Raw genomic sequence first — 8009 nt, 5'->3', positions numbered from 1 at the left:
TCACCCCACAGCTCAGCCGTCTCCCAGTGACCCAGACGCGTCACCACGGCCCCAGGGCTGATCCCCGACCAAGGTCAGAACTCCCCCCAGGGTGACGGCCCCCATGCCACTCCTGTGGTGGAAGGGACGGCAGGCAGAGACCAGGAGTAGAGTCTTTTTTATTAATGGCTGCGTTTTCAAAGAACCGTTTTGTTACCAGGAAAGCTCCCCAGGAAGGGATTGCATTAGTGCAACAAGGGGGAGCCTTGATGCCAGGCTTTCCAGACACTTCCAGGTGGAGACTTTTGGCCTAGGCCGGCCGCCGGGGACTCGGGGGCTGGGAGGACACACGGCCCCTCCCCCGCCCCGACGGGGCGCTAAGGCACCCGGCCCGCCTGGGGGGGCAAAACCCCGTGCCGTCAGCAGGCCGGCGGCTTGCAGCCCTCAACCTGCAGCCCTTTGCTCAGGAGGAAGGCGTCCTGCATGGGGTCACAACCCAGGAAGAGCTTCACCATGCCCTTGGCATCCTCGGAGCCCCCTGGCCTCAGAATGCAGCTTCTGTAGTCCATGGCAACGTGAGGAGAGGGGGCGGGGCTGCAGGAGGGTGGAGCACCCCCTTCACGGAGGGTGTGGGTGTGGCCACCTCTGCTGTGACTCAACAAAGGGCAGGGGAGCAGGGGGTTCTGGGCAGGGCCCTCAGAGCCTGGCAGGCCCAGGCGGGCGGCACAAGCATCTAGGCCCAGGCCAAGGACCTCCGTGTTGGTCTGCACGGCAGGCCGGCCTCTCACCTTGCCACTCAGGACGCCCTCCTGCTTGAAACGAGTGTGTGGACCGTGTCCGCGGAGTACACCTCGCTGCACAGGTAGCCATAGGACTGGGCGTCATAGCTTCCTGCCAGGTGGCCGAAGGTCGCAGGCAGGTGGGTCCCTGGGACACACGCGGAGAGGCTCCTGCCCGGCCCCCTGGCCGCTCCGTGCCCCTTCCCCAGAGCCCAGAGCTTGGGGCCTCAAAGCAGCCCTGTCTGAGTCCCCTGCCACTAGAGGGAGTATTGGCCCAACACTTCTAGAAAACGGGGACCTTGCGGGCAACTCAGTGGAGGGACACAAATCAATCTTTGCCGACTTTCTGCTGAAGCTCACGAGGGTTCACCCCTAAGCCTCTTACAGGGACAGCTGCCCGAGGCTCCGAGGGATGAGTCAGGGCTCGCCCTCCAGCACGGGGAGAGCGCGGGTTAAAGCGCTCACGAGGGAGTGAACTGCGTCTCCGCACCGACACGCACGGGCAAACCTCGTCGACGCGTTCCGTCCGGGGTATGAAGCCCTCTCCTGCCTCTTCCAGGCTCTCCAGAAAGCACGTGCAGATACGCCCAGCCCACCCTCGGACTCCGCGGGCCACAGCTGGAGGGACCAGCCCAGGAACCCAGGCAGGAAGAGGCCAGAGGTCAGCGGGCCTCGACCAGAGCCCGTCAGTCGGTCCCCCTTCACACACCACCAGAGGATCCTCTTGAACTGGGCAGTAGCCGCCAACCGACCGCTAAGGTGGGCCCGGCGTGTGCTTGGCTACCTGGCGTGGCTGGGACCCTGAGGATCTCCTGGCAGAGGCGGGCATTGTCCTAGGCCGGGTCCGAGGGCGTCTGCGTGTGCAGGGCCTGGTCCACCTTGGCCAGGACGATCTGGCGCAGGTTGAAGAGGCCTGGAGGGCGGGAGGAAGGAGACGGGGGCGCTGGCACTGTGTCCAGGCCGTGCTTTCCAGCCGGGCGGTCCGGGAGCCCCTTTCCTTTCCCTCGGCCCGGCCGCACGGGGGTTGGCCAGCCGGGACTTGATGAGCTTGTCCAGCAGCTCCTGGGGGACGGCACTGCCCGTGCCCCGCCGAGACTGGCAGGAGCGCCAGGGCTTCACAGGGTGCGGCGCTCCCGGCCCCAGAGCCTAGCCTCTGGTTCTCATCCCCGGCTGTCACCAGAGTCGCAGGCAACGTGCCCTTCTTTTCGTTTGTCTTTTTTCCGGCCCTCGACCACGCAAAGGTGTGAAGCCCTGCCACTCGCTGCCACGTGGATGCACCGTGAGAACACGGTGCTCAGCGAGAGAAGTCAGACACAGAAGGACACACAGGGTGTGACCCCACTGAGGGGAAACGTCCAGAACAGGTAGATCCACAGAGTCAGAGTGGGTTCCTGGTTGTCAGGGACAGGGGAGGGGAGGGAATGATAACTAAGGGCGTGAGGGACCTTTTTGGGGTGAGGGAAATGTTCCAGAACAGGGCAGTAGTGACGGCTGCACAGCTCAGTAAAGTGTCCCCACGCGCTCCGGTTGCAGTCTGTGAGAGCATCGCTCTCAGGACGAAGGGCTGACTGCAGGAAGACTGAACGAGCACTGGGTCCTGGGCCCAGACGCTCAGCTGGGGACCCCCCCATTGGGAAGTCACTGGGACTTGCTGAGCCTCCACCGAGACTTGCAGCAGCCCCAGGACCTCACAGGGCGTGGTGCTCCTGGCCCCAGAGCCTAACCTCTGGTTCTCATCACTGCCTGTCACCAGCCTTGCATGCAACGTTCCTTTCTTCTATTTTGTCTTTTTTAAAGGCAACTCTTGAATACCTGTATTTAACATGCAGGGAACCAGTCCTGACTCCTTGATCTGGGACTTGCAGCCTCCAGAGTCTCGAGGACATCCACTTCCGTCGTTTACGCGCCCAGTGCGTGGGGTTTGATGATGGAAACTGACACCGAGAGCGTCTCCTCGTGCGGGGTGACATCAGCGGAAGAATCCCGTGGCGAGGGCCTGCCTGAGGACCACGGGAGAGCCCGGGCCCTCCCCGCCCCCTGCCTTCAGCCCCTCGCCCGCCCCCTCCTGGGAGCGGAGCTGGTGCATCGCTTGCCAGAACTCATGGAAGTAGGTCTCCAGCTCATCGTGCTGCAACAGGGAGGGCGGGTTGGGCGTAGGCTTGGTGAAGTTGGCCACCATGGCCGCGATGGCAATCTGGCGCCTCCCGTCCTGCTGCAGGCAGCCCGGCTGCAGGCCAAAGCAGGCCATGTGCCCGGACTTCCCTTCCCTGGGGAGGGACGCGGGTGAGGCCCCGCTACCACAGAGGAGCCCCGGCCCACGGCCGACAGGTTCCCCCACGCATGCACCGAGGGTAGAGGTCCAGGTAGAACTTGCTGATGGATGACCTTGCCCGAGGCCGCGTCCCGGACCGTGTAGAGCCTCACATCTTCATCTTCGTGACGCATGTTGGTGCCTTCCTCCAGGTCGAAGGTCAGCCCCAGCAGCTCCTGGGAGATGCCCAGCCGCCCGCGCATGACCACCTGCATGGGGAAGGACTCATTGAGCAGGTACTGGTCCACGTGGTAGCGCGTCTCCTCCCCCTGGTTCATGTAGTAGCGCAGGTCCTAGACGTTGATGGGCCCGTCAAAGTGCAGGCCCCGCCTCTGGCACTCAGCCTTCTTTAGCTCCAGGATCACGGCCGCTCCTGCTCCCCGAGGGGCTTCAGCTTCTGGGCCAGCTCATCTGCGGGCAGAGGGGAGAGGCTCAGCTATGTCCCTGTGGCAGCCGCCCAGCCGCCCCCCACCCCACGCCCCTCGAGGCAGAATGAAGGGTTGGGGAAGGCGACCCCCAAGGGCTGACACAGTGGGGTCTCAGGCAGCACCACGTCCAGTCAAGGTCCACCTGACCCCCGTCCCCACTGGGACTCGGGGAGGCGGGGTTACCTAGGAAAGTGGCCACCACCTGGCTGGTCTTGGCCATGTTCATCTCCAGCACAGAGTCGGCACGCGTGCTGAATCCCAGCAGGCGGGACTTCTGAGCCTGCAGCCTTACCAGCTCCCCGAGGATCGCGCAGTTCTCCTGGAACCCAGAGACAGCCAGCGCTGGGGACCGTGGGCCACGCCCTCCCCACAGGCCCCGGGCCAGGTCTCTGTGGGTGGGAGGGCTCTCAGGCCACTGGCGGGCACAGCCAAACCCCCTCCCTCCTCCTCCTGGCCTGGATTTCTAGACACTTTGGTGCTGTCCTAACATGTGGTCTTTATGAACACAGGTCCTTTTGGAACCAGAAACGGCATGAACCATGATGAGCTCTAAGGCCAAGGGCAGGAAGAAATGTGACCAGGCTCTCCAGGAGCCACCCAGGGGCCTCCCCGGGCTCAACAATACAAACTTGGCTGCCGTGCAGACAGCAGCTCATCCCCACGGCGCCCGAACACCCAGCCCCTGGACGGCGAGAGACCTGTTGCTGCAGGTGCCCCGTGGTTGGCTGGTGAGGCCTGGCCCCAGGCGTACGCCACCTTCTCTGGGGCCACCTCTCTGGGTCTGCGGTGGGGTTCTCCTGGGAGCCCCCAGTCACCACAGGACCAACGTGGCCTGTCTGCAGCCCAAGAAGGTGGGGACACAGGTCTGTCCCCCGTGGACATCACCCGCGAGGCCGAGCAAGCACCAGTGGTGTCTGCGGGGAAGATGAAGGGCTCATGCACAGCCCCCATCTACTGAAGATGCTAAACGGGAGAAGCACAGACTGCAGCCACATGCGGTATGGACCAAACGCAAGTGTCCTTGCAGGAACCGATGTCTGAATGTCGAGGCTGTTCCCGGGCCACAGTGAGAAGGCCCAGGCCCCACGCAAGGCACAGAGAGGGGATGGGGGGAACATCTGCGAATCTGAGCTCATCGGGCATCACCCCAGAAGGAGAGGGAGAGAGCCAGAAGGAGATACGGAGGGAGAGGGAGAGAGAGGGAGGTACAGACGTCTCTCCCTTCCCTGGGGGTTCTCTAGTGCAGCCAAGCCTGAAAACCACTGCATTTCGGGAGATGGGTCCTCGTGGAAAAGTTAAATAGTAGCTCATGGCATTATCGACACATATTAAAATGGCCCCAAATCTTGGGGAGTCAGGGAGGGGAGCTGGCGGCTGCCTCGTAAACGAGGAGAGATTGGGCGTCAGAGGAGGTGCCTGCCTCCACCACCTCCGCCACCGCCGCCCCCCCCAGGGCCCCGCAGACTTCATCTCCCAGCTGTGGTCCTGGGCTGGAAGGTAGCGGGGAGGTCAGGCCGTCCCAAGCATCAACGTTGACTTCAGGGCTGATCTGAAAGGCGCCTGGTGTTTGTTGAAGCAGAAAAAAGAGAAAGCAGTGGGCAGAGGATGGGAGGGGGAGGGAGCCCCCATCAGCCCTTCTCCCTGTCTCCCTCTCTGTCTCCCTCTCTGTCTCCCTCCCTCCCTCCCTCCCTCTACCTCCCTGCCTCTCACTCTCCCTCCATCTCTCCCTCTGCCTCTCTCCCTCCCTCTCTCCCTCCCTCTCTCCCTGTCCCTCTTGCCCTGTCCTGTCCCTCTCTCCCTCCCTCCATCCCTGTCTCTCTTTCCCTGTCCCTCTCTCCCTCTCCCTCTATCCGTCCCCCCTCCCTTTCCCCGTTTCCATCTCCCTCTCTGCCTCCCTCTTTCCCTGTCCCTGTTTCCCTGCTCTGCTCTCCCTCTCCCTCTTTCCCTCTCCCTCTCTCCCTGTCCCCCTTTCCCTGTCCCTGTTTCCCTGTTCCGTTCTTCCTATACCTTTTTCCCTCTCCCTCTCTCCCTCTCGTGCTCCCTCTCCCTCTCCCTCTCCCTCCACCTCCTTCCCTCTCCAGAGAGGGAAGGAGGTGGAGGGAGAGGGACAGGGAGCAGGAGAGGGAGGGGGGAGAGGGAGAGAGGGATAGAGGGAGGGAGAGGGACAGGGAGCAGGAGAGGGAGGGGGGAGAGGGAGAGAGGGATAGAGGGAGGGAGGGAAAGACAAAGACATCTCTCCCTCCCTCCCTCTATCCCTCTCTCCCTCCCTCTCTCCCTCTCTCCCTCCCTCTCTCCCTCTTCCTCGCTCCCTCTCCTCCCTCTCCCTCCGTCTCTCCATCTCCCTCACTCCCTCCCAGAGACAGAGAGACGAAGAGGCAGAGACAAGGGAGAGGGAGAGAGGGAGAGGGAGAGAGAGGGGGAGAGAGGGAGAGAGGGAGAGAGAGAGAGGTCTCTTCCTCCCTTTCCCTCTCTCCTCCTTCTCTCCCTCTCTCCCACTCTCCCTCTTCCCTCTCCCTCTCTCCCCCCTCCCTCTCTCCCTCTCCCCCTCTCCCTCGTCTCTCCCTCTCCCTCCATCTCTCCCTCTCTGGGAGGGAGTGAGGGAGACGGAGAGACGGAGGGAGAGGGAGAGGGAGGAGAGGGAGGGAGACGTTTCCTCCCTCCCTTTCCTCCCTCTTCTCCCTCTCCCTCTCCCTCTCCCTCTAACTCTCCCGCTCCCTCCATCTCTCCATCTCCCTCACTCCCTCCCAGAGGGAGAGGGGAGGGAGAGAAGGAGAGGGAAAGAGGAGAGGGAAGAGGGAGAGGAAAGAGGCAGAGGAAAGAGGCAGAGGGAAGAGGCAGAGGGAAGAGGGCGAGAGGGAGAGGGAGAGAGAGGGGGAGACGGAGAGAGGGAGAAAGAGAGAGGTCTCTTCCTCCCTTTCCCTCTCTCCTCCTCTCTCTCCCTCTCTCCCACTCTCCCTCTTCCCTCTCCCTCTCTCCCCCCTCCCTCTCTCCCTCTCCCCCTCTCCCTCGTCTCTCCCTCTCCCTCCATCTCTCCCTCTCTGGGAGGGAGTGAGGGAGAGGGAGAGACAGAGGGAGGGAGAGGGTGAGACAGAGGGAGGGAGAGGGAGAGAGGAAGGGAAAGGGCGAGGGAGGGAGAGGGAAGGAGGGCGAGACGTCTCTCCCTCTCCGTCTCCCTTCCCCTCCCTCTCTCTCTCTCCCTCCCTTCCTCTCCCTCTCCCTCTCCTAGAGGGAGGGAGGGAGAGGGCGAGACAGAGGGAGAGGAGAGGGGGAGTCGGAGAAGGAGGTAGGGAGAGGGAGAAGGCGAGAGGGTGCCTGCTTCCCTCTCTGTCTCCCTCCCTCCCTCCCTCCCTCTCCGTGTCCCTGTCTCCCCCCTCTCCCTCTCCCTCTGTCTCTCCCTCTCTGGGAGGGAGAGAGGGAGAGGGAGAAGGAGGGAAAGTGATGGAGGGAGGGAGAGGGAGAGAGGGTGAGGGAGAGAGGGAGAGAGGGAGAGGGAGGGAGGAAGAGAGCTCTCCCTCTCTCCCCCCTCTCTCTCCCCCTCCCTCTCTCCCTCTCCCCCTCTCCCTTGTCTTTGCCTCTCCCTCCGTCTCTCCCTCTCTGAGAGGGAGTGAGGGAGACGGAGAGACAGAGGGAGAGGGAAAGGGAGGAGAGGGAGGGAGGCAGAGGGAGGGAGGGAGGGAGAGACGTCTCCTCCCTCCCTCTCCTCCCTCTTCTCCCTCTCCCTCTCCCTCCAACTCTCCCGCTCCCTCCATCTCTCCATCTCCCTCACTCCCTCCCAGAGGGAGAGACGGAGGGAGAGGCAGAGACAGGGGAGAGGGAGAGAGGAAGAGGGAGAGAGAGCGGGGAGAGAGGGAGAGGAAGAGAGGGGGAGGGAGAGAAGGAGAGGGAAAGAGGAGAGGGAAGAGGGAGAGGAAAGAGGCAGAGGAAAGAGGCAGAGGGAAGAGGGAGAGGAAGAGGGAAGAGGGAGAGAGGAGAGAGGGAGATAGGGAGAGGAAAGAGAGAGGGAGAGGGAGGGAGAGGGAGAGAGGGAGGGAGAGAGGAAGAGACAGAGGGGGAGAGAGAGAGGGAGTGGGAAAGAGGTAGAGGGAGAGCGGAACAGGGAAAGAGGTACAGGGAGAGAGGGAGGCAGAGAGGGAGGAGAGGAAGCAGGGAGAAAAGAGAGAAAGAACACACCGTCTACATTTCTGTCAAACGACACCGGGGATCCTTACACAACCAGGAGAAAGTAACACAGGGAGGCTCTTTCTCAGCTGGAACTGGAACTGCAGACGGGGCCAAACACCACCAGGCTGGCCACACGTGTCCAGCCGCCGCTCCAGCCCCGTCAGCCGTGAGTCCGGTCACCAGGGCTCTGAGTGTCTGCTCCAGGGAGCTGGGGTTCACCCTCTCACCCGGGAGGCCGGGCCAAGAGAGCAGGGCCCCGGGCTGGACACATAGGGGAAAACGCATCCCCACAGGACAGCTTGTGCGAGCAGATTCAGCTACCAGATTCTAGAGGCCCGGGACCACCCTGTG

At 63.0% G+C, this 8009-nt stretch overlaps 1 pseudogene; it reads right to left on the bottom strand.

Moving 5' to 3' along the window:
• Positions 1-398: 398 nt before the first annotated feature.
• Positions 399-4448, bottom strand: LOC132367489 (thimet oligopeptidase-like; annotated as a pseudogene).
• Positions 4449-8009: the final 3561 nt, after the last annotated feature.

The sequence above is a fragment of the Balaenoptera ricei genome, chromosome 1 (genome assembly GCF_028023285.1).
Source record: "Balaenoptera ricei isolate mBalRic1 chromosome 1, mBalRic1.hap2, whole genome shotgun sequence".
In the NCBI taxonomy this organism is placed as follows: Eukaryota; Metazoa; Chordata; class Mammalia; order Artiodactyla; family Balaenopteridae; genus Balaenoptera; species Balaenoptera ricei.
The sequence above is the reverse complement of the archived record's forward strand: the minus strand, read 5'-3'. Positions and strand labels throughout refer to the sequence as shown.